Here is a 26689-nt window from a genome sequence, read left to right on the forward strand (position 1 = left end):
TGCAGATGCAACGTTTTCCACCTTCATGGAGCTCATAGTTATTAAGGGGAACCCTGAATTTGCTTAGACTACTGCAACGCACTGGCCGGGTGCGGTGACTCATGCCTGTAATCCCAGCACTTTGGGACAAGATGGGCGGGAGATTGAGACGATTCTGGCTAACAGGGTGAAACCCCGTCTCTACTAAAAATACAAAAATTAGCCGAGAGTGGTGGCACGCGCCTGTAGTCCCAGCTACTTGGGAGGCTGAGGCAGGGCAACTGCTTGAACCCAGGAGGCGGAGGTTGCAGTGAGCCGAGATCGCACCATTGCACTCCAGCCTGGGCAACAGAGCGAGAGTCCATCTCAAAAAAGAGAAAGAAAAAAGAGAAAGAAATATAGGCACAATTTTATGCATCTCTTTTTCTTGTTCAATATGGAGCATATGGTGGTGGACTCCATACAGACTCAAGCATCTGTCCACATTGTATTCCCGAAGTTTGATCCCTGCCCTGCCCTGCCCTCCCGTCTTTCCTTCCCTCTCTCTTTTTTTTCTCTGGAGTGCAATGGTGCGATCTCGGCTCACTGCAACCTCCGCCTCCCGGGTTCGAGCGATTCTCCTGCCTCAGCCTCCCGAGTAGCTGGGACTACAGGCGCGCACCACGACGCCCGGCTAATTTTTGTATTTTTAGTAGAGATAGGGTTTTGCCATGTTGGCCAGGCTGGTCTCGGAAGTTTGATTTTTCTTTTTTTTTTTGAGACGGAATTTCGCTCTTGTTGCCCAGGCTGGAGTGCAACGGCGCGATCTCGGCTCACCGCAACCTCTGCCTCCCAGGTTCAAGCGATTCACCAGCCTCAGCCTCCTGAGTAGCTGGGATTACAGGCATGTGCCACCACGCCCGGCTAATTTTGTATTTTTGTAATTTTGTATTTTTAATAGAGACGGGGTTTCTCCAGGCTGGTCTCGAACTCCCAACCTCAGGTGATCCGCCCTCCTCGGCCTCCCAAAGGGAAGTTTGATTTTTCCATGGTCACCAATGGACACTTGATCTCCATAGCTTGAGAATGGCGGCCATCCCCTCACTGGCATTCTTTCCTCTTGTGCTCTCCCGAACGTTCTGGCTACTCTTTGGATTTCCTTTTCCTTTGCTCACATCTACAATATTGGTGTTTCCTAGGTCCCGTGCTTAACGATTGTCTCCTCTCCACACGCTTCCCTGGGCGGGCCACACTGAACTGTTGGGGGCTTTCTCAACTGCGCTTCCTCTCTCACCTGAAACCCTCTTCCCTACCCTTTCTACTAGGTCGACGGCTCCATCCTGAGCTGCTCCCCACCCATGTCTGGGTGGGCCCCCTGGACAGGCTCCCTAGTCTCATTTCCTTCGATCATCCCCGCGTGCGGGACGTCATCTGCTTGCTCTGCCATCAGCCTCGCATCCTGAGGGCAGGGCCCATGCAGGGGTTGTCCATCTCTGTATCCCCAGTGCCAGCACTGCACCTCGCCCCAAGCAGTTGTCCAATAAATGGGCAGTGAGTAAATGAAAGAATGAGCAAAGCCTTGTAACAGGAAAGGGGCCGGCGGCGTCTGCCGTGCAAGACCTGGCCCAGTGGAGCAGAGCCTGGAGGTTCAGGAGCCGGGTCTGGAAGGCTCCTGCCGGTGGGAGAGGAGCCCGGAGCCAGCCGGCGCCTGGCACAAGGCGTCTCAGAGGCCGCCCACCGGGAGCCAACCGTTGCAGCCAGTTGTCCCCGCGAGCGAGGCCGGAGAAGGCGCGGCGGCTCCTAGCCTGGCCATTTCGCCCTTGTCGCAGCTGAACTGCCGACTACGAGCTCCTGCACCGCGCACACGCCCCGCGCGCTTAGCTCTCGGCCTCGCCCGGCCACCGTCGCTCTCTAGAACGCCGCGCCCGTGACCCGGAAGAGCATTCTCCTTAGCAACTGCGGGACTGCGGCGGCGCCGGCCTCCGGGGAGAAACGGTGAGGCCCTCGCTCGCCTACCCCCCTGCACCGCCTAGTGCTGCACGACCCCCTCGGGACCGACCCGGGGTCTGGCCTCTGGGGGGCTCCGCGGCGCTTCGCCAGGCACCTGCGGTGGCGGCCCGGGACGAGCGTCTTCCGCCTCTGGCGTTGCTCCCCGGCCCACGCGTCTTCCCTGTCCCGCATCTCCCTCAATGCCCCCAGCTCCCCACTCTCCGCTCCTGACCGACCCGGCCTCCCAGGCCGCGCTTATAGCGCCGGGGCCCTTATAGCCTAGGATGGTGTGAGGGGAGCGAGACCAGAATTAGACCTGTTGCTGTAAAGAGGACGCCTTCCGAGGCTCGGGTCACCTGTGGACGCGTTCTCAAGGGTCTTGATCGAGATGTTCAGGACTGGCAGGGATGGGGAGCCTCGGGAATCTTGAAGGGCAGCCGCTTGATTACAACATGTTCTTGACGTTTGCGCTTTCCACAGTGATACACTTTATCTGCTTTATTGATCATAGAGACTCTTTTTTTTTAAAATAAACTTTTTTTTAGATATGGGGGATACGCATGCAGGTTAGTCACATGGCTATGTTGCACCCAGGTATTGAGCATAGAACCCAGTAGGTAGTTTTTCAACCCACATCCCCCATCTCTCCCCTCCTTCCAGTAGTTTACAGTGTCTACCGTTCCCATGCTTTTTTTTTTTTTTGAGACGGAGTCGCATTCTGTTGCCCAGGCTGGAGTGCAGTGGCGCGATGTCGGCTCCCGAGTTCGCGCCATTCTCCTGCCTCAGCCTCCCGAGTAGCAGGGACTACAGGGGCCCGCCACCACGCCCGGCTAATTTTTTTTGTATTTTTAGTAGAGACGGGGTTTCACCGTGTTAGCCAGGATGGTCTCGATCTGTTGACCTCGTGATCCGCCCGCCTCGGCCTCCCAAAGTGCTAGGATTATAGGTGTGAGCCACCGCGCCCGGCCGACTGTTCCCATGTTTATGTCCATGTGCGCTCAATGTTTCTACTCCCACTTATAAATCTGCTCAATGTTTAGCTCCCATTTATAAGTGAGAACGTGTGGTATTTAGTTTTCTGTTCTTGTGCTAATTCGTTTAGTATTATGGCCTCCAGCTCCATCTGTGTTGCTGTAAAGGACGTGATATCTTCCTTTTTTGTGGCTGCATAGTATTCCATCGTGTACATCCACATTTTTTTTGTCCAGTCCACCATTGATGGTCATGGTTGATTCCGTGTCTTTGCTATTGTGAATAGCTCAGCCATGAACATACAAGTGCATATGTCTTTTTGGTATAATGGTCTGTTTTCCTTTGGTTATATACCCAGCAATGGGATTGCTGGGTGAAATGGTGGCTCTTTAAGTTCTTTGAGAAATCTCCAAACAGCTTTCCACAGTGGCTGAACTAATTTACATTCCCACCAACAGTGTATAAGTGTTCCCTTTCCAACAGAGCCTAATGAGGATCTGTTGTTTTTTGACTTTTTGGTAATAGCCATTCTGACTGGTGTGAGATGGTATTTCATTGTGGTTTTGATTGGCATTTCTCTGATAATTAGTCATGATCATGTTTTCCATGTATTTGTTGGCTGCTTGTATGTCGTGGTCTTTTTTTTTTGTATTTCTTCTGAGAAGTGTTCGTGTCCTTTGGCCATTTTAAAAAATGGGCTTATTTGTTTTTTGCTTGTTGATTTAAGTTCCATAGGGATTCTGGATATTGGACCTTTGTCAGATGCATAGTTTGTGAATATTCTCTCCCATTTCATAGGTTGTCTGTTTAATCTGTTGATAATTTCTTTTGCTGTGCGGAAGCTCTAGTTTAATTAGTTCCAACTTGTCAATTTTTGTTTTTGCTGCAGTTGCTTATGGGGACTTCGCCAAAAATTTGCCAAGGTCAGTGTCAAGAAGTGTATTTCCTGGGTTTTCTTCTAGGATTTTCATAGCTTGAGGTCTTTTATTTTGAGACAGGGTGTCACTGTCACCCAGGCTGGAGTGCAGTGGCGTGACTGCAGTTCACTGCAGCTTCCATTTCCCAGGCTCAAGTGATCCTCCCACCTCAGCCTCCTGAGTAGCTGAGACTACAGGTGTGCACTACCACGTTTGGCTAATTTTTGTATTTTTTGTGGAGATGTGGTTTTACCATGTTGTCCAGGCTGGTCTCTGACTCCTAGGCTCAAAAGATCTGCCTGCCTCAGTTGCCCAAAGTGCTGGAATTACAGGCATGAGCTACTGTGCCTGAGGTCTTTGCATTTAAATCTTTAACCCATTATGTATATCGTGAAATATATACCGTTTTATATCTTATGCATATGGCTAGTTAGTTATCCCAGCACCAATTATTGAATAGGGAGTCCCTTCCCCATTGCTTGTTTTTTTGTCAGTTTGTTGAAGATCAGATGGTTGTAGGTGTGTGGCTTTATTTCTGAGTTTTCTGTTCTGTTCCATTGTTCTATAGGTGTGAGACTCATTTAATTGTACATCTTGAACTGATCCTTTTCTGGGGAATTTGCTTCCCAGTTGTGAGTGAGCTGTGGTTAGTATATTCTGTAGCTTAGATTTTGTGTCTTGCAAGTTTTCTGCAGAAGGAAATCTTCCTGGGACTGACTAGGTTTGAGGTTTGAGAAATATTTCAAGTGAAATTTGCTACATTGAAGAAAGTAGGAGCAGGTGTTGTTAATAGCATGGACTTACACTTCAGAAGACACTATGGCACTGGAAAACCTCCCCTGATGTGAGTTTGAATGAGTGATACTAAGAAAACTGTAAGCCTTATTTGAACATGGTCGGATAACGACTTTATTTTTAATCTGATGATGGTGGAGCTAAAACTGAAGCATGTGAACCGTTTTTGGAAATGACATTATTTGGGAATAAAATGTGGGAGTTTCTATATCAAAATTCATTTAAAAGCCGGGCGCGGTGGCTCACGCTTGTAATCCCAGCACTTTGGTAGGCCGAGGCGGGCGGATCACGAGGTCAGGATATCGAGACCACGGTGAAACCCCGTCTCTACTAAAAATACAAAAAAATTAGCCGGGCGTGGTGGCAGGCGCCTGTAGTCCCAGCTACTCGGAGAGGCTGAGGCAGGAGAACGGCGTGAACCCGGGAGACGGAGCTTGCAGTGAGCCAAGATTGCGCCACTGCACTCCAGCCTGGGCGACAGAGCGAGACTCCGTCTCAAAAAAAAAAAAAAAAAAAATTCATTTAAAACTATAATTTCATTCCAATTTAACAAATATTTATTAAGCATCTACAGCATTATACACTTCAAAGGATATAAAAGAAAAAAATGCACACATGAAATTATTAGGAAAGCAATAAAATGGACATTTGTTTAAATGCAAAATATGTGGGTACAGATATTAAGTGCTGTAGTAGGTCAGAGGGTGGAGAAATCATTTATGGATTAAATGAGACTTGATTTGTCTCTAAAGTACAGATATAATTTGTATTTGTATTGGAGAGGACAGGAAGTCCTAATTCCTTTCCTTATATTCTTAAGAGTTTGGGAAATAGTTCCATGTGGCATTTTGAAGTTCTTATTTAATGCTCCCAGGTCACTTGATTTGTGATCTATTTCTTTCAAATAGTCTTAGTACAAATCTATATGGCATTTTTCCTGTTTGAGATCTAAAATAGTGAAGCTACTAGCTGAGGGCTTTGCCACTTAGAGTTTCTTTGCTTCTGCATTTGGTGTTAGGTTTATATGAAACACCACAGTTTAAGTATAGTTACTGTTTCATTCATACTCAAGAGTCTTGTGAAATGTTGCTCTTTTTTATTTGACTGGTATTTCCGAAGTGCTTCCTATGTAGCAGCAGTGGTATCAGGAATTACCAAAAACAAATTTTTCAAATAATATCAAAAATAATATTTGAGTGCTTACTTGGTACTAGGCACTATGCTTGGCCTTGGAGATGGGGGAGAGTGAATGCGCATATGATCTCTGTCCTCAGCAGATGATACTCAAATAATCACCCAAATGCAAAACTATGGCTGTGACAAGTGTTTTAGAGAAATCACCGAAATGACATTTTAACTGATGTCTACAAGATGCACAGGAAGAGAACAGTGCTCTAGTCAAAGCAGACCCTCTGATGCCACGTCCATGTTGCCCTGGCTGGAGTGCAGTGGTGAGATCACGGCTTACTGTGGCCTTGACCTTCTGGGCTCAAGCGATCCTCCTGCTTCAGCCTCCCAAAGTTCTGGGATTATAGATGTGAGCCACCATGCCCAGCCTGTCCTTTTATTTTATCCTTCAAAAAGTTTTTGTTTTATAGAAGAACTTTCATGAAACGAAATACTATTGAGCACGAGTAAAAGTAAAACTGGGCCTGGAATGAGTGGATAGATTCCTCTGAGGTCTGGCCATCGATACCATTTTTGGTGATGTCAGGGAGGTGGAGACTTGACCAGAATTATTCTTCTTCTTTTTTTTTTTTTGAAACGGAGACTTACTCTGTTCTGTTGCCCAGGCTGGAGTGCAGTGGCATGATCTCAGCTCACTGCAACCTCCGCCTTGTGGGCTCAAGCGATTCTCCAACCTCAGCCTCCTGAGTAGCTGGGACTACAAGCTCACGCCACCGCACCTGGCTAATTTTTTGTATTTTAAGTAGAGACGGGGTTTCACCATGTTGGCCAGGCTGGTCTCAAACTCCTGACCTCAAGCAATCCACCCGCCTTGGCCTCCCAAAGTGCTGGGATTACAGACGTGAGCCACTGCGTCTGGCCTTTTTGAGACAGAATCTCACTCTGCTGCCCAGGCTGGAGTGCAGTAGTGTGATCATAGCTCACTGTAACCTTGAACTCCCAGGCTCGAGTGATCTTCCCACCTGAGCCTCTTGGCTAGCTGGGTCTACAGGCATGAGCCACCATGCCCAGCTAGTTAAAAAACATTTTTTTTTTAAATTTTATTTTTTTTTGGAGACAGAGTCTTGCTATGTTGCTCAGGCTTGTCTGAAACTCTTGGCCTCAACCGATCCCCCTGCCTCAGCCTCTCAATTATTGGAGTTACAGGCATGAATTACCGTGCTTGTCCCAGAAATCTTGTTGTCTTTATTAAACTGAGAGTGGTGGTAGAATGGCAGAAGATGCTCCTTTTTGTCATGTAACATGAAGTAGAAGGATTTGATGGGTTTTTCGTATAGAAGGTATTTTATTTGGAACCATAGCAAGAACTTGATGCCTTAGTTATTATGTGACCAGTTATTTTGAGGCAAGACTTGATGAAGTTTAGTCAACTGTTAGTCCACCTACTTTTGATGTCTTTCTTGTCCTAATAACAGGCTGCCTCTGGGATGTACTAATGATGACAGATGAGACACTGGTCACACTGGTAGGAAGGGACTTCATGTGGTGCAAAGTACCTTGAAATTATCTCTGATGAAGTCATGAGGGGAGAAGGGCTGATGAAGTACCCTGCCCTCAGTAAAGTATTGGTGGAGTGTCTGGTAGACACTGAGAGGTGTGACCCAAACCGGGAGGAGGCAGGAAGTTATATAATGCTAATTGAAGAATTCTGCATTACAAGTTCCTTTTTGGTCCTCCTCTAATGAGATTGGATTGTTTCTATTTCCCATTAGGCTTTGATGAGGAAAAGTTTGTGGTGATTATCTAGATGTTGAGGGATTCGAGAGAAGCGCCAAACATTTCTGTTTAACTTCATTTTTTTAGAGACCAGCTTTCCACATGGGAAATAGTTGCCTCTTTCTCTGATGTCTGCCATGGTTAGCTTTAATCACTTTTAAAAGGTTGAATGCAAAACTCTAGCAACAGTTATACCAAGAAGGAGCTATTATTATTTTTGTTTAATCCTTTTACTTATGGCACAGTATTAAACAAGGTCAGAAATTTACGTGTTTCTTTTTAATTTTAGTTAAGTTTTGTAAATGAAAAAAGAATTGTTCTAAGATTTTTTTGTTGAAATAATGCATTTATTTTCTTTATGTTTTACTGAATTTTTGCCAGTTGAAATCAGTCTTTCATAATAGTTTGCAAGTAAGGATGCCTTATAAGTTTTATGGCTGAAATATGTCTTATTAACAAAAAACAATTTTTAATAAATGAATTAGGGCCCAATTTGTGTTGTGTAGGATTATTATTGGTTAAGACCATATATTTAAAGCTGATTTATTGAGCTATAGTTGACAGGTTGTAAACTCTAAAGTGTACAATTTGTTAAGTTTTGACATATGTGTGTACTTGTAAGACTATCATCACAAACAGGACACTGACCATAGCTATTATGCCCAAAGCTGTTTTCATACCCCTGGCTCCCTGATCCCTGTCCCAGATAACTGATTTTTTTTTTTTTTTGAGATGGAGTCTTGCCCTGTTGCCTAGGCTGGAGTGCAGTGGCATGATCTTGGCTCACTGCAAGCTCTGCCTCCTGGGATCACACCATTCTCCTGCCTCAGTCTCCCCAGTAGCTGGGACTACAGGCACCCGCCACCATGCCTGGCTAATTTTTGTATTTGGAGTAGAGATGGGGTTTCATCGTGTTAGCCAGGATGGTCTCGATCTCCTGACCTCGTCATCTGCCCGCCTCAGCCTCCCAAAGTGCGGGATTACAGTCGTGAGCCGCTGCGCCTGGCCTAACTGATGTTTTTATCACTGTACATTAACTTTCATTTCCTAGAATTTCCTCTTATTTTATATAAACGGAACCACACAATATGTAGTTATCCTTCTTTCACTCAGCATAATTGAGAGTCATTCCTGTTGTTAAGTGCATCAGTAGCTGATTCCTCTTTATTGCCGAGTAATATTGTATCTTACGGATGTACCTCAATTTATTAATACATTTACCTACCAATGGACATGTTGGTTGTTCCCAGTTTTAGTTATTAACAAATAAGGCTTCTATAAAAATTTGTTTACAAGGCTTTGTATGGACATATATTTTTATTCCTCTTGGTTAAATACCTAGGAGTAGAATGGCTGGATCATATAATAGGTATATGCTTAACCTTTAAGGAAACTGTCAATGTTTAGTTATCCCTAAGTATTTAATGGTTTTTGATGCTATTTGATATGGTTTGGTTTTAGGTCCCACCCAAATTTCATGTTGAATTGTAATCCCCACGTGTCGAGGGAGGGAAGTAACTGAATTATGGGGCTGGTTTCCCCCATGCGGTTCTTGTAATAGTGAATTCTCACAAGATCTGATGGTTTCATAAATGGTAGTTTTTTCTGTGTTCTTACATGCTCTCTCACTTGCCTGCCGCCACCGTGTAAGACATGCCTGTTTCCTCTTTCACCATGATTATGTTTCCTGAGTCTTTCCCAGCCATGTGGAACTGAGTCAATTAACCCTCTCTCCTTTATAAATTACCCAGTCTTGGGTATTTCTTTATATCTGTGTGAAAATGGACTAATACACTATTAAAATTATATTTTTAAAATTTATATTTCTGATTGCCACTAGTATATAGAAATATGATTGATTTTTTTACATTAATCTTCCCTGTCAGTCTGGCTAAGCTCACTTAGTTCTTATTAGTCCTAGACCTTTTTTTTTGAGATGGAGTCTTGCTCTGTTGCCCAGGTAGGAGTGCAGTGGCACAATCTTGGCTCACTGCAACATCTACCTCCCAGGTTCAAGCAATTCTTCTGCTTCAGCCTCCTGAGTAGCTGGGATTACAGGTGTGTGCCACCACGCCCGGCTAATTTTTGTATTTTCAGTAGAGATGGGGTTTCACCATGTTGGCCAGGCCGGCCTCAAACTCCTGATCTCAAATAATCTGTCCGCCTCGGCCTCCCAAAGTGCTGGGATTACAGGCGTGAACCACTGCGCCTGGCGTCCTAGAGCTTTTTAATAGATTCCATTAGATTTTCTATGTAAAGATTATGTCATCTGTGAATACAGTTTTAATTCTTCCTTTCCAGGCTTTTATTTCTTTTTCTTATTGCACTGGCTACAATCCCCAAGTACAATGTTAAATAGAGACGGTGAGAGCAGATTACTTGTCTTGTTTCTTCTCTTATGGAGAAAGCATTTAGTCTTTCACCATTTGTGATGTATTTTATCACTGGAGAAGTTTTCTTCTATTTCTAGTTTACTGAGTTTTTTTTTTTTCAAGAATGAACATTGGATTTTGTTAAGTGCTTTTTCTGAATCTACTGAGATGATCATATGATTTTTTTTTTTTTTTTCGAGACAGGGTCTTGCTCTGTTTTCCAGGCTGGAATGCAGTGGCATGACTGTGGTTCACAGTAGCCTTGACCTCTGGGGCTCAAGCAGTCCTCCCAAGTAGCTGGGACTACAGGCATACTACACCTGGCTGATTTTTATTTGTTTTTTCAGTAGAGATGAGGTCTTGTTATGTGGTTGAGGCTGGCCTTGAACTCCTGAGCACAAGCAATCCTCCCACTGTCACCTCTTAAAGTGTTGGGATTACAGGTGTGAGCCACTGCACCCAGCCACTTTTCATTTGTTAATATGGTGAAATATTACATCGATTTTCAAATATAGCCATTTGTTGCCTAACAATGGGGATGCATTCTGAGAAATGCATTGTTAGGTAATTTTGTTGTGCAAACCTCATAGAGTATACTTTCACAAACCTAGATGTTGTAGCCTACTACACACCTAGGCTATGTGGTATAGCCTGTGGCGCTTAGGCTACAAACCTGTACAGCATGTGACTGTATATAATACCATAGGCAATTGTAATATAATGCTAAGTATTTATGTATCTAGATGTATCTATACATAGAAAAGGTACAGTAAAAATACAATATAAAAGATAAAAAATGGTACACCTGTATAGGGCATTTACCATGAATGGAACTTGCAGGCTTGGAAGTTGCTCGGGTGAGTCAGTGAGTGAGTGGTGAATGAATGTGATGGCCGAGGACATTACTGTGCACTACTATAGACTTTATAAACACTGTACACTTAAGCTATACTGAATTTATAGAAAACATTTTTCTTTCTTCAATAATAACCTTAGCTTACTCTGACTTTTTTTACTTTATAAACTTTAATTTTTTAATCATATTTTGATTCTTATAATAATGCTTAGCTTAAAACACAAACACATTGTACAGCTGTACAAAAATACTCTATGTCCTTATTCTATAACCTTTTTTCTATTTTTTTCTTTTTAAAATTTTTTGTTAAAAACTAAGACACAAACACACACATTAGCCTAGGCCTACATAGAGTCAGGATCATCAGTATCACTCTCTTCCACCTCAACATCTTGTCCCACTGGAAGATCTTCAGGGGCAGTAACATGCATGGAGCTGTCATTTCCAGTAACAGTGCCTTCTTCTGGATACCTCTTGAGGGACCTGCTTGAGGCTGTTTTACAGTTAACATTTTCCAGTTAAATTACTTATTTTATTTCCAAATTTTACTTTAGGTTTGGAGGTGCGTGTGCAGGTTTGTTACATGGGTAAATTGTGTATTGTCGGGGTTTGGTGTACAGATTATTCTGTCATTTTTTTTTTTTTTTGAGATGGAGTCTCGCTCTGTCGCCATGCTGGAGTGCAGTGGTGCGATCTGGCTCACTGCAACCTCTGCCTCTCCGGTTCAAGTGATTCTTCTGCTTCAGCCTCCCGAGTAGCTGGGACTACAGGTGCGTGCCACCACGCCTGGCTCATTTTTTGTTTTTTTTGTTTTTTTTTGAAACGGAGTCTTGCACTCTCGCCCAGGCTGGAGTGCAGTGGCGCCATCTCGGTTCACTACAAGCTCTGCCTCCCAGGTTCACACCATTCTCCTGCCTCAGCCTCCCGAGTAGCTGGAACTACAGGCACCCGCCACTACGCCCGGCTAATTTTTTGTATTTTTAGTAGAGACGGGGTTTCACCGTGTTAGCCAGGATGGGCTGGATCTCCTGACGTTGTGATCCACCCGCCTTGGCCTCCCAAAGTGCTGGGATTACAGGCGTGAGCCTCTGTGCCCTGCCCATTTTTTGTATTTTTAGTAGAGATGGCGTTTCACTGTGTTGGCCAGGATGGTCTCAAACTCCAGGCCTCATGATCTGCCCACCTCGGCCTCCCGAAGTGCTGGGATTACAGGTGTAAGCCACCACGCCCGGCTCATCTTTTTTAAATAAGTAGGAGTGGCCAGGCATGGTGGCTTACACCTGTAATCCCAGCACTTTGGGAGGCCGAGGCGGATGGATCACAATATCAAGAGATTGAGACCATCCTGGCCAACACAGTGAAACCCCGTCTCTACTAAAAATACAAAAATTAGCTGGGTGTGGTGGTGCGCACTTGTAATCCCAGCTACTTGGGAGGCTGAGGCAGGAGAATCGCTTGAACCCGGGAGGTGGAGGTTGCAGTGAGCTGAGATTGCCCCACTGCACTCCAGCTTGGCTACAGAGCGAGACTCAGTCTCAAAAAAAATAAAAAATAAATAAATAAATAAAAAAGGAGTATACTCTAAAATAATGATAAAAGTATGGTAAATACATAAAGCAGTAACATAGCCACTTATTATCAAGTATTGTGTACTGTATGTAATTGTATGTGCTATACTTTTATATGACTGGCAGCACAGTAGACTTGTTTACACCAGCATCAACACAAACACATGACTAGTGGGTTGTGCTACAATGTTGGGATGGCTGTACTGTCAGCAGGTGATAGGAATTTTTCAGCTTCCCTATAATCTTATGGGACCACCATAGCATATATGTCTGTCATTGACTGAAATGTCATTATGGAATGCATGACTGTATTAAAAGTAACCTTTCTTTTTTCTTTTTGAGATGGAGTCTTGCTCTGTCACCTAGGCTGGAGTGCAGTGGCGCAATCTCAGCTCACTGCAACCTTTGCCTCCTGGGTTCAAGCGATTCTCCTGCCTCAGCCTCCCGAGTAGCTGGAACCACAGGTGTGTGCCACCATGTCTGGCTAATTTTTCTATTTTTAGTAGAGATGAGGTTTTACCATGTTGCCCAGGCTGGTCTCAAATTCCTGAGCTCAGGTGATCTGCCCACCTCGGCCTTTCAAAGTGCTGGGGTTACAGGTGTGCACCACCATGCCTGGTCCTAAAAGTAACCTTTCATTTCTGGGATAAACCCCACTTGATTCTGCCATATTCTTATTCTATTTATATATTGTTGCAGTTGATTTCCTAAAATCTTGTTTAAAAAAATTTGCATTTCTGTTTATGAGTGATACTGGTTTGAAATGTGTTTTGTAATATCTTTGTTTTTGATACCAGGGTAATGCTGGAAATCTTGAATGAGTTGGAAAATGTTCCTTTTCTTCAGTTTTCTGGAACAATTTGCATAGAACTGGTATAGTTTCCTTAAACGTTCAGTGGAATTTACCAGTGAATCCATCGGGGCTCAAGTTGTCTTTGTGGAAAAGTTTTTTTTTTTTTTTTCCTTTGAGATGGAGTCTCGCTCTGTTGCCCAGGCTGGAGTGCAGTGGCGCGATCTCTGCTCACTGCAAGCTCCACCTCCTGGGTTCACGCCATTCTCCTGCCTCAGCCTCCCTAGTAGCTGGGACTACAGGCGTCCGCCACCACGCCCAGCTAATATTTTTTATATTTTTAGTAGAGACGGGGTTTCACCGTGTTAGCCAGGATGGTCTCGATCTCCTGACCTCGTGGCCCGCCCACCTTGGCCTCCCAAAGTGCTGGGATTACAGGCTTGAGCCACTGTGCCCGGCCGTGGAAAAGTGTTTAACTGCAAATTCAATTTCTTTATGCCATATAAAGCTATTAAAGTTATCTATTACTTGAACGAGCTTAACACACTTTTCAGAAGATCCATATATATATATATTTACATGTTTATACAGACACACACACACACACACATATATATTTTTGTAAAAGCTTTGAAAGAAAGAGGGAATCAAACAAAATACATAGAAACAAATGAGCTGGACATACAGACTAAGCTGTGATTCACCCAGAACTTAAACAAATCACAAATTTCATAGTTTAATATTGGGGCAGAAGCAGAACAACAAACAATACATTTTCCCACCTCACTAATAAAATATGGGAAGACCTGACTATGAGGGCAGAGATCAAGGCTAAATAAAGCTTTATTTATTTACATTAAAATATAATTTAATTTTTATAGAGACAGGGTCTCACTGTGTTGCCCAGGCTGGTTTTGAACTCCTAGAGCTCAAGGGATCCTCCTGCCTAGACCTCCCAAAGTGTTGGGATTACAGGCGTGAGCCACCATGCCCAGCTGAAAGCTTTAAATCATTGGTGATTATTACAACCTGCAACCCGGGCTACATATGCTGCTGGGAGCTGATTACTCCTATGTCTCACTGCAGCATAGAGTTTAGTTATGGCTTCTCCCCACAATATTGTGAGTTTAGTGTGGAGAACTGCAAAGAAAAACAAAAGAAACCCCAAATAATAATTACAACAAATACAACAACCACAATAATAATAATAAACCCCTAAGGGATGTATGAGCTGGTTTTAATTAAGTAGACCAAGAGATATTGGTTCTGATTTGCATTCATCTCTACAGTAAATAAAACCTTGTTTTTAAAAAGGTTCACATGTTCCTAATATAGTTGAAAAATGTATATATATACTTTAACCTTTTTCCTTTCATATGCAAAGATGTTACTTTTCATTATCTCAAGAATATCTTTCTTTGAAGTCTGTGAGGGTGGATTTCAGCCACCAGAAATTGGTGAAGTAGGGAACAAAGGAGTGTGTTTGTCTCTGTGTGCACAAGTCTAAGTAAAAGAGGAGCACATAGGGGCCAAAAAGGGACAAGGGAGGGAAGTTGGAGCAGAAGGACACCTCCCTAGGGGAAGGCAAGAGGCTCTAAGTGCTGGAGCAGAAACATAGGTCCCTGGCAGCAGGTTGGCTGGAGTAGCCTCAAGATCTCAGCTGTCAATTTTTTTTTTTCAGTCTTTTTTCCTTCTTTGTTTCATTTTGGATAATTTCTCTTGCTACATCTTGAAGTTCCTAATTTTTTTTTTCTGTGGTGTCTAATCTGCTGTTGTCCCATCCAGTGTATTTTTCATCTCAGTTGACCTGGTTTTTATCTCTAGAACTTTAATTTGGTTCTTTTTTTTTTTTGTATATCTCAGGTCTCTTAACATAGCCAGTCTTTAGCTTCTTGAACATATGGAATACAATTCTTTTTTAAAAATTTTTTTTACATAGCTGTCTCCTCAAATATATAATGTGTATGTATTTATTTACTTAGAAATGCTGGGATTTGGAGATATTAGAATCAATAATGCTTATATTTCTTGATTCTAAATGCTATCAGAACATAAAGCAATTCAAATTATAAGTGATAAAAGGATGTATTATAATCTTCTGATCTCTTAGGCTAATAGAATAAACAAATCATCTCTTAAAAATACAGTAAAGTGATACAGTATTCAGAGCAGTAATTACTAATGTTCTTTATTGAGAAAACATTCATGCCTTTCAGACTATTCTATCTGTTTGGTTGCTTTCCTTTTATAAAGGAAAGTCTTCAATACAATACAATAATTATTGAAAAATGAGTAGTTTTATCATTTGTTTCACCATAATTTAACAAATACTTGGGTATAGAGTTGAACTGGTTTATCTACTGTTTACACTTTTGAATGGCATTCAATTAAGGTTAGTTTTAGTCAAGATCTTAGAATCTCAGATGGGACTTTTCAGCTTTAGGAAATTGGAATATGTCCCTGGGCTGTGCCCATGCCAGAGTGCCAAGCTAAAAGAATGTAGGAAACCTCTGACCAGGCCCTTTAGGGGACTGTGCAAAATAATGAGGTCACTAGCATGAAGAACTCTGGACTCTGAAGCAGTTGGAACAGGATTCTATAATTTCTTTCCAATATTATTATTATATATTATATTTCTTTGAGGCTAAGAATCCAGGGAAGGGAAAGCAGAAATGGGGTTGCTCAACTGAGAGGTTAAAAAAAAGATGAGGGATGGGCCAGGCGCCATGGCTCACACCTGTAATCCCAGCACTTTGGGAGGCCGAGGCAGGCGGATCACGAGGTCAGGAGATCGAGACCATCCTGGCTAACATGGTGAAACTCCATCTCTACTAAAAAAATGCAAAAAAATTAGCTGGGCGTGTTGGTGGGCACCTGTAGTCCCAGCTAGTTGGGAGGCTGAGGCAGAAGAATGGTGTGAACCCAGGAAGCAGAGCTTGCAGTGAGCTGAGATTGCACCACCACACTCCAGCCTGGGCGACAGAGCGAGACTCCGTCTCAAAAAAAAAAAAAGATGAGGGATGAAGGACCGGAAATTAGAAGAAGGAAGAGCAGTCTTGCAAGCTTGAGGGAGTGAGGAGAGGGATGTGGTTAGAGAAAGAAAGCTCCCTTAGAGGCCGTGGAGGTAATGCTGTTCTGGAATACAATTCTAATAACTATTACTTTCCCGTTCTTTATTCTCACATATTTCTATGTTCTCATTCCCGGTCCTCCTTCCTCTCTCTCTTTCCTACTCTCTTTTTCTCTCCTCTTTTTCTCCTAGACACACACACACACACACACACACACACACACACACACACCCCTGTTTAAGAAGTGAATGTGAACATGGAAAGCAGATGACAAGGGAGGTTGGATTGAATTGTGGAGTAGTTATTTCAGTTTTTATTTCAATAGTTTTAGGGGTACAAGAGGCTTTCTTTACATGGATGAATTGTATAGTGGCAAAGTGTTGGCTTTTAGTGTACCCATCACCCCAGTAGTGTACATTACAACTCTTTTCTATTTAACTACTATATGCTTCTGATCCAGGGAAGGTATCTTTTAAAATTTCCTTTAATTCCCTAATACAGATCCTTCTTGACTTCTCATGGTGTTGCATTCCAATAAACCCATCATAAGTTGAAAATGTCATAGATTGGGCCAGGCGTGGTAGCTCACGCCTGTAATCCTAACATTTTGGGAGGCTGAGGTGGGCAGATTGCTTGAGCTCAGGAGTTTGAGACCAACCTCAATAACGTGAAACCTGTTTGTACCAAAAATACAAAAAATTAGCTGGGTATGGTGGTGCATGCCTATAGTCCCAGCTACTTGGGGGAATGAGGTAGGAGGATCGCTGGAGCATGGGAGGTGGAGGTTGTAGTGAGCTGAAATCACACCCCTGTACTCCAGCCTGGGTGACAAAGCGAGACCCTCTCTAAAAAAAAAAAAAAAAAAAAAAATTACAAATTGAAAATGATTGTAATACACCTAACCTACTGAACATCATAGCTTAGCTTAGCCTACCTTAAATGTGTTCAGGACACTTATGTTAGCCTAAAGTTTGGCAAAATCACTTAACATTAAGCCTTTTTTTTTTTTTTTTTTGAGACAGAGTCTTGCTCTGTCGCCCAGGCTGGAGTGCAGTGGCGCGATCTCGGCTCATTGCAAGCTCCGCCTCCCGGGTTCACGCCATTCTCCTGCCTCAGCCTCCCGAGTAGCTGGGACTGCAGGCGCCCGCCACCATGCCTGGCTAATTTTTGTATTTTTAGTAGAGACGGGGTTTCACCATGTTAGCCAGGATGGTCTCGATCTCTTGACCTTGTGATCCGCCTGCCTCGGCCTCCCACACCTGGGATTACAGGCGTGAGCCACTGCGCCCGGCCACACAAAGCCCTTTTTATAATAAAGTGTTGAATACCTCATGTAACTTATTAAATACTGTACTGAAAATGAAAAACTGGTCATAGGGGTCCTTGAAGTACAATTTTACTGAAAGAGTATAGCTTTTGCACCATTGTAAAGTTGAAAAATTGTAAGTTGAACCATCATAAGTTGGGGACCATCTATCTGTATAATCTTATATATAATTAATTCAGAGCTTTATTGATTGATTGATAACGTTTTCATGCTGTAGCACCCTTAGTTCTACTTTATTAGCACTTGTGATTGTATTGTTTATTGTATAAGAAGTCTTAAATCCTGTGTTCATAAAATTCCTTCTAAAGAAGTCAGCATACTTCATGCTAATTAATTTATTGATTGTCTCAGCCTTTGACTTTTACCATACCCAAAGAGTATCCCACTTCCTCAGGCATCCAGGATCCTGCTTCAGCTTAAGGGTCATTGTGTGATCTTGTACTGTGCTAATGAAAGGAACGTTCAGATGATAGTATTGTGGGCAGAGCCCAGGCCTGATTCTCGGGGACTTCGAAACTTCTGGCCAGTAGGAAGGAATACATGTGACACTGTCCTTGAACTCAAAACTACCCACCACATGTAGAATTTGCTCTGACGCTGCAAATACTCAATTGGACTCAGTGTAATATTTGTATCTCAAAGGAATTGAAAGCTGAGATTTCAAATGGGTTTCATGGAATTTTGATCAGTTAGAAAATAATGAAAAAATATCTAGCTGTTAAAATTGCGTCATTCTTCTTGCAATGCTTTTAATTTTGTTACACATATTTTTTGTTTTTATTCTTGAGTTCTGGTCTGAAGTGATTGTCAGTGGTTTGTGTTTGATCAAAAGATCCATTGCCCTTTCTTGTATCCCTGCCCTACCTCCATGAGTCTCCTTGTGATACAACTTCAGAAGAAAAGATGAAAATTGAGGTTTTTGTTAACTCCTAGCAGGTGATAGAAGGACATGATAGAACCTGGCAGATTTTCAGTGGAAAAGATTGAGTCTAGAATTAAAAGACTATGTTTTTACATGCATTCTGTAGTCTTATTTGTTGGTAATTGAAAAGTTACAAAGTAATGTATGCAAAATACGTGTAAGGACAATGAGTACCCAATGTACACAACCACCAGATTAAGAAAACAAAATTATCGTTGCCATTGAAGATCTCCATGTTTTTCCCCTTTCTGAGGTAATCTGAATTTTGTGTTTTCTTTATACTTGAACCACATAGTTTGTATCCCTAAACTGTGGTTTAATTTTACATGTTTTTGACACTAATCAAATGGAATCACAGTGCAGATATTTTTATGTGATTTGCTTTTTTCCCATAATGTCATATGTGGTTGCTTTGGTCAGATTTTGCAAATAATCGTGGGCTGCTTCCACACAGACATATAAGTTTATTTTGTAGTAATTTTCCTTATTCATCTCAGAGAATATGATTTATATGTTTCGGTCTTGTGAAAGTAAAAGAGAATGATTTCTGACTGGATAAAAAGAAACCAGTCTCTTTTAAGGCATTCTGTCTCCATGCACTCCACCATCCTCACTCTGGAACCCATTGCAGAGGAGCTCTTCAAGGGGGTGTTAGATTTTTCCTCTTTTACCTTGCCTTGGGCAGGCTGAGACACCTCCTGCTCCTCAAATAGGTGTGACCTAGTGCTTCTTTACCCTGTGTATAAGAATCACCAGGGGAGGGGAGTTGTAAGAATATTCACGCCTGTGTGCAAACACTGACCAATTAAATTAGAATATCTCCTTTACCTACAATTAAATTAGAATATTTCTTTTACCTGTTTTTAAATTTAAAATTTCAATTTTGTTTTAATTGAGTTGCTTCTTTCATATTGATTGTAGCTCTTTGCATATTCTATATATTAATCCTTGGACTCTTATGTGTTAGAAATATTTTCTCCTAGTCGATTGATTTGTCTTTATGATTCCTTTTGGCTTACAGAAGTTTTTGATTTTTAAAATTTGAGACTTCATGATTATGACATCTGTATTTTGTGTTTTAACTAAGAATACTTTCTTTACTCCTAGGTTTTAATCTATTTTTCCTATATTCTGACTGTATTTATAATTTTACTTCCAACATTTAGCACTTTAAGCCACCTACAGTTTATTTATTTATTTATTTATTTTTATTTACTTTATTTTTGTATTTTGAAACAGGGTCTCACTCTGTCACCCAGGCTGGAGTGTAGTAGCATGATCTCAGCTCATTGCAGCCTTGACCTCCTGGGCTCAGGTGATCCTCCCACCTCAGCCTCCAGAGTAGCTAAGTCTACAGGCATTCATCACCATGCCCAGCTAATTTTTGTATTTTTTGTAGAGATGGGATTTCACCATGTTGCCCAGGCTGGTCTTGAATTCTTGGGCTCAAGCAGTCCACCTGCCTTGGCCTCCCAAGGCCACTGTGCCCGGCCTGAAGGTTGTTTGTTTATTTATTTATTTATTTAGGGATGGAGTCAGGTTATTTATTTATTTATTTATTTTGGGACAGAGTCTCACCCTATTGCCAGGCTGGAGTGCAGTGGTGTGATCTTGGCTCACTGCAACCTCTGCATCCTGGGTTCAAGCGATTCTCCTGCCTCAGCCTCCTGAGTAGCTGGGATTACAGGCACTGCCATCACACCCGGCTAATTTTTGTATTTTTAGAAAAGACGGAGTTTCACCGTGTTGGCCAGGATGGTCTCAATCTCCTGACCTTGTGATCCACCCACCTTGGCCTCCCAAAGTGCTGGGATTACAGTCGTGAGCCACCGTGCCCAGCCTATTTTTTATGTGTAGTAAGAATCTAACTTTTCTTCAAACAGATAGCCAGCTGTCCTATTATCATTTGAGTGGTTCTCCCTCCTAGTGATTTGAAATACTTTTAAAATAATTTCCCTAAGGTCTGTTTCTAGACTCTCTGTTTCCTTCTAATGATGTCTTTGCCAATTTCCAGTTGAATATCATAATCTTTTAATTACTAGTGTGTCATAGGATGTTTTTCAATTTGATAGAGCAAGTCTTTTCTCGTTACTCTTTTGCAAACATTTCTCCTCTATTTTGGGCATTCTTCTATTCTTAAAAATTACTTTGTATCAGTGTGAAATTCACATCACATAATGTTAGCCATTTTAAAGGAAACAATTGTAGTGAGTGTGACTGGTAGTACTTCTTGTGGTTTTGATTTACATTTTCCTAATGTCTGATGATGTTGAGCATCTTTCCATAAGCTCATTGGCTGTAATTATATCTTCTTTGGAGAAATGCCTGTTCAGATCCTTTGCCCATTTTTTTTTCATTTGATTTTTAAGATAAGCGTGTTAGGCCGGGCGCAGTGGCTCATGCCTGTAATCCCAGTGCTTTGGGAGGCCGAGGCAGGAGGATAATGAGGTCAGGAGTTTGAGACCAGCCTGGCCAATATGGTGAAACCCCGTCTCTACTAAAAATACAAAAAATCAGCTGGGTGTGGTGGTGCGCACCTGTAATCCCAGCTACTCGGGAGGCTGAGGCAGGAGAATCACTTGAACCCAGGAGGCGGAGTTTGCAGTAAGCCGAAATTGCGCCATTGCACTCCAACCTGGGTGACAGAGCAAGACTCCGTCTCGAGAGAGAAAAAAGAAAAAGATAAGCTTGTTAATTTCTATTAAAAGGTCATGATTGGAATTTGTGATCACATTGACTTTTTCAACTCATTTTTAGTTGACATCTTTATAGTATTGAGTCTTTTTTGATTAAAAGCAGGGTTTATTTGTTTAGGTCTCTTTTATGTTTTCAAATGATCCTCTTACTTCAGCCTCATGAATAGCTGGGACCACAGGCATGTGCCACCACGCCTGGCTAATTTTTAAGTTTTATTTTTCGAGACAAAGTCTCACTCTGTTGCTCAGGCTGGAGTGCAGTGGTGTGATCTTGGCTCACTGCAAACTCTGCCTCTCAGGTTCAAGTGATTCTTGTGTCTCAGCCTCCTGAGTAGCTGGGATTACAGGCACGTACCACCATGCCTGGCTAATTTTTGTATTTTTAATAGAGATGGGGTTTCACCATGTTGGGCAGGCTAGTCTTGAACTCCTGACCTCAAGTGATCTACCTACCTTGGCCTCCCAAAGAGCTGGGATTATAGGCATGAACCACCGCGGCCAGCCTTCCTTATGTTTTTAAAAATAATTTTAAAATTGAAATTAGATTTCACACCCTACTATCTTGTGATTTTGGTTGCTACTTAGAATTGATCTTTTTTTTCTTGCATTTTCGAATTTATTATTGTTGGCATATAGGCATGTTATCAATAATATAATTTGTGAGTATGTCCTTTTAGATGTTCTAGATAGTCATTTTATCTGTAAATAATAAGCACATAGTCTCTTTTCCGATATTTATTCCTCTTCCTTTTCTGATTATGTTGGCTAGGGCTGCTCCAGCTTCGTGTTGTTGTAGGTCGTGTCTTGTCCTAACTGTAATGGGAACGCCAGTAATGTTATACTGTTAAGTATGACATATATATATATATATATATGAGACATATATTTACATATTATATATCATATTTATATACAAATAAGTTAACATATATTTATTTTAATTAAGTGCTTATTAAGTGTCCTGTTTTTTAGGTGTTTAATACTAATTGGTGGCCAGGCGTGGTGGCTCACGCCTGTAATGCCAGCATTTTGGGAGGCTGAGGTGGGTGGATCGCTTGAGTCCAGGAGTTCAAGACCAGCCTGGGCAACATGGAGAAACTCCGTCTCTACTAAAAACACAAAAATTAGCTGGGCATCATGGTGCGTGCCTGTAATCCCAGCTACTCAGGAGGCTGAGGCATGAGAGTCGCTTGGAACCTGGGAGGCTGAGGTTGTGGAGCTGAGATTGTGCCACTGCACTCCAGTGTGGGTGACAGAAGTGAGGCTCTGTCTCAAAAAAAAAAAAAAAAAGAAATATTAGCGTGACAAATTTTGTCATATTCTTTTTGGGACATTTGTTAAGTTCACCTCCCCCTATTGCTATATAGTGAGTTATATTTAATAGACTCTCATAGGATATACTTGCTTGAGTGTGTAATCTTCAATATATTGTGGTGATTCATGTTGTTAATATTTTATTTAGGATTTTTGCATCTGTGTTCATAAATGAGATTGGCCTCTATTCTTTGCTTCCCTTATTTGGCTTTGCAATCTAGAATACACTTATAGCATGGTAGCGGGTTTTTCATCTTATTCTGTGCTTTGGAATAGTTTACCTAACATGGGAAGCAAGATATTATATTTGTCTTCACATTTGTTTATGAAGTAGTATATATTCAGTACTTACGTATTTCATCTTTTTGCAGTTAAATCTTTCAATCTTTTTATGGTTTTATATTTTATGATAACTTCTTTAATCTGTCAAGTTTAGTGTGAAGTAGATAAAGAATAATGTTGTAATTCATTTCTTTTCCCTGTATAGCTCCACTATTATATTACCATTTAGTGAGAAATCTTTTTTCTGTTGATCTGAAATGCCTCCTTTATCATATACTAAATAATTTATACATTTGGATTTGTTTCTTAGTGTTTTATTCAAGCATCTTTTTTTTTTTTTTTGAAACAGAGTCTCACCCTGTTGTTGCCCAGGCTGGAGTGTAGTGGCGGTATCACGTCTGACTGCAACCTCTGCCTTCTGGGTTCAAGGGATTCTCCTGCCTCAGCCTCCCAAGTAGCTGGGATTACAGGTGCCTGCCACCACACCTGGCTAATTTTTGTATTTTTAGTAGAGACGAGGTTTCTCCGTGTTGGCCAGGCTGGTCTCGAACTCTTAACCTCAGATGATCCACCCACCTCGGCCTTGCAAAGTGCTGGGATTACAGGTGTGAGCCACTGCACCCGGCCTCAAGCATCTTTTAAAGATAATTTTTGGTAAACTCTTTTGAAAACTAGATTGAAAGACAAGTATATTTTTAAGCTGACTTTAATGCATTTTAATTAATCAGGCTTTGCTTTAGTTTCACTGTATGTATTTTACATTCCTCTGCCTTTATTGGAAAAGTTTTTTGAGATCATCGGAGAGGAGTTTTCAGTGAATCTCCTAAGCTTGGTTTTAGTGGTGTATCGATTTACTGAGGCTGCCATAGGAAAATATCACAAACTGAATGGCTTAAACAATGGAAATTTATTATCTCACAGCTATGAAGGATAAGAGTGTGAGATCAAGGTGTTGGCAGGGCTGGTTCCTCCTAAAGGCTTTGAAGGAGAATCTGTTGCATGCCTCTCTTAGCCTGTGTTGGTGGCTGGTAATCTTTGGCATGTAAAACAGGGATCCCCAACTGTCCGTGGCCTGATAGGAACTGGGCCACAACAGCAGGGAATGAATGGTGAGCAAGCATTACTGTTTGAGCTCCGCCTCTGTCAGATCAGTGGTGGCATTAGATTCTCACAGGAGTGCGAACCCTGTTGTGAACTGCATGTGAGGGATGTAGGTTATGCGCTCTTTATCAGAATCTAATGCCTGATGATCGAGGGCTGGGCACGGTGGCTCACACCTGTAATCCCAGCACTTTGGGAGGCCAGGGTGGGCGGATCACAAGGTCAGGAGATCAAGACCATCCTGCCTAACACGGTGAAACGCCGTCTCTGCTAAAAAATACAAAAAATTAGCTGGGCATGGTGGCATGCGGCTGTAGTCCCAGCTACTCAGGAGGCTGAGGCAGGAGAATCGCTTGAACCCGGGAGGTGGAGGTTGCAGTGAGCCGAGATCGCGCCACTGGACTGCAGCCTGGGTGATGGAATGAACCTCCATCTCAAAAAAAAAAAAAAAAAAAGAATAACCAGTTATACAAATAAATGACCAAGATCGTTTCAAGGAGTGGCAAGTACTGTGAGGGAAATAGAACAGCATGCTGGGCTAGAAAGAGACTGTAGGAGATTCATTTAGATCTGGATTTTTCCACCTCAGTACTGTTGACATTTTGGACTGGATAATGCCTTGTGGAAAAAGGAGGGCTGTCCTGTGTACTGTAGGTTGTTTAGCAGCATCCCTGGCCTTTACCCTTTAGAGGCCAATGATACTTTCCCCAGTTGTGACAGCCAAAGATGTCTCCAGACATGGCCAAATGTTCTGGGATGGGAGTGGGAAGGCAAAATGCCCCAGTTAAGAACTGCATTGCTTTTTAGATTGAGTAGTCAGGGAAGGCTTTGTTTTAGTATCTTTGCAGGAGAGAAACATTTCTTCTCAGTTCAGATAAGAATTTCATAGAACAATGTAATTCTGTGTTCTGCGAAATAGCCAGTTGGATCTTTTACCTGACAGACTGAGATTACAAAATGAAACAGATGTGTTTAGACATTAAAACAGTCCCTCTTGTTTCATAATTTTCTGAGGTGACTTTGCCAAAGTGACCCACACCAGTGCCTTTGTCATTGTGGTTGTGGGTATTTGGAAAGCTATCCCCTGGAAGTGTGCATCTAAGGAATGTTAAGAAGAAGCGGTCTGTTCAGTCCACTCATGGAAGCTTAGTACAGTGCTTCTCAGTCTTTAATGAGCATCAGAGCTGCTGCAGGGAGAGCCTGTTAAAACACAGATTCCAGGACCCCACTCCTAGAGACTCTGATTCAGTGGGTCTGTGGTGAGGCCTGGGAGTTTGCAGTTTGAACATGCTCCAGAGTGCTGCTGATGCTGCTGTTCTCTGCGTTGAACAGCACTAACCGTAGAGCTCCATTTAGTTACTTTCAGGGAAGCCCTGACTCAGGCTGGTCATGAGCCATTGGGAGTATGGTTTTCGAGCTGCTTCTCTATTCTTTTCTTCGGTCCTTTTTACTTCGTTTCAGTCAAACTCGGTAGCTTCCCCCTACGTCACCTATCATAGGAAAAGCCTTTTAAGTGTTGATTGTGTGGGCTGTGATACAACTGAGGTGTCCTAAATTGCAATCAGGTAAGTAATTTGAGACGGTTTCACCTATTATACTAAGAAATTCTATGAAGTGACACTTTTTATATGCTCAGCTTATTTTACACAGAGAAAAGAAATGAGCCATTGGCAGAATTTGTCATAACGGGAAGTCCTCTGGTATAGTTTTACCTGTTTTTGGGGAGGTAGTCACATTCAATTGTTGGGCTAGTAATTATTATACAAAATGTGTATAACCCTGCAGGGGTAGGTTCTGGAGAAGGAGAGTAGATGTTCTTAGGCCATACTGAAATCTTTTGCTCCTCTTAACCCATTGAACCAAGTTTGTTTAGGAAGAAGTATAATTATTTTTATCCGTAAATCTAAATAGACCCTGCATTGTTATTGCTGAATGGGGTTTAAAAATGTATGTATATGTGTATATGTATATATTTTGTTGTTTGATTACAAAAGTAATTCGAACACTTTTAAGAAACAAAAAAATAAAACATTACTAAATTGTATGTCTTAAAGTAAGAGTCCCCAGTAATCCTATTTCTAGAGAATTAAAGTTGTGAATGTGGCATGTCTGGAGGTTTCATTTGTCCCACTTTGAGAGGCAATGATTAAAGAGATGGCTCATTGTTATATCATTACATTTTTTATTCTAAGACATTTTGTTATAGCAGATCATTGCATTTTTAAGATGGTGAATTATCCTCATCTATAGGCCAGTGCCATAATATTTCACTTGGGAATATAATCCAGTGCTGTGTCTGGAATAAAGTGTTGTAAGAAGGTTGAACTTTTTGTTTGTTTCTTTTGAGACAGTTTTGCTTGTTTTTTTTTTTTTTTTTTTTTTTTTTTTTCTGAGACGGAGTTTCACTCCTGTCGCCTGGGCTGGAGTGGAAGGGCGTGATCTCAGCTCACTGCAACCTCTACCTCCTGGGTTCAAGTGATTCTTGTGCCTCAGCCTCCTGAGTAGCTGGGATTACAGGCGTGTGCCACCACACCTGGCTAATTTTTGTATTTTTAGTAGAGGCAGAGTTTCACCATGTTGGCCAGGCTGGTCTCGAATTCCTGACCTCAGATGATCCGCCCGCCTCAGCCTCCCAAAGTGCTGGAATTACAGGCATGAGCCACTGTGCCTGCCCGAACTTTTTTTTTTTTTTTTTTAGCATAGAAAATATAGATGAAATTCTTTCCTTAAAAATGTATATCCTTTCTTTCTCTAATAGGTTCTGTGCTGTGTAAGCATTATGAAAATAATTTATTTTTTCTATCTTTGCTTCTTTACTGAGCATATTTCTCATGCCTGGAAGACCGGGGACATAG

The 26689-nt window shown here is 42.0% G+C and overlaps 1 protein-coding gene across 10 annotated transcripts in view; it reads left to right on the forward strand.

Moving 5' to 3' along the window:
* Positions 1-1866: 1866 nt before the first annotated feature.
* The window catches only part of DIS3L2 (DIS3 like 3'-5' exoribonuclease 2), a 374814-nt gene continuing 349991 nt past the window's right edge, over positions 1867-26689 (forward strand). For 2 of the 10 annotated variants that reach the window (XM_063645278.1, XM_063645283.1), the window contains exons 1-2: positions 1898-1953; positions 12674-12795. The gene's annotated coding sequence lies outside the window, so the exon portion shown is untranslated. Of the gene's footprint in view, positions 1954-3807; positions 3843-12673; positions 12796-25098; positions 25400-26689 lie in introns of those variants that run through there. The other 8 variants (XM_063645277.1, XM_055290976.2, XM_063645285.1 and 5 more) reach the window with 7 other exon arrangements.

This window comes from Symphalangus syndactylus, chromosome 8 (genome assembly GCF_028878055.3).
Source record: "Symphalangus syndactylus isolate Jambi chromosome 8, NHGRI_mSymSyn1-v2.1_pri, whole genome shotgun sequence".
Taxonomy (NCBI): Eukaryota; Metazoa; Chordata; class Mammalia; order Primates; family Hylobatidae; genus Symphalangus; species Symphalangus syndactylus.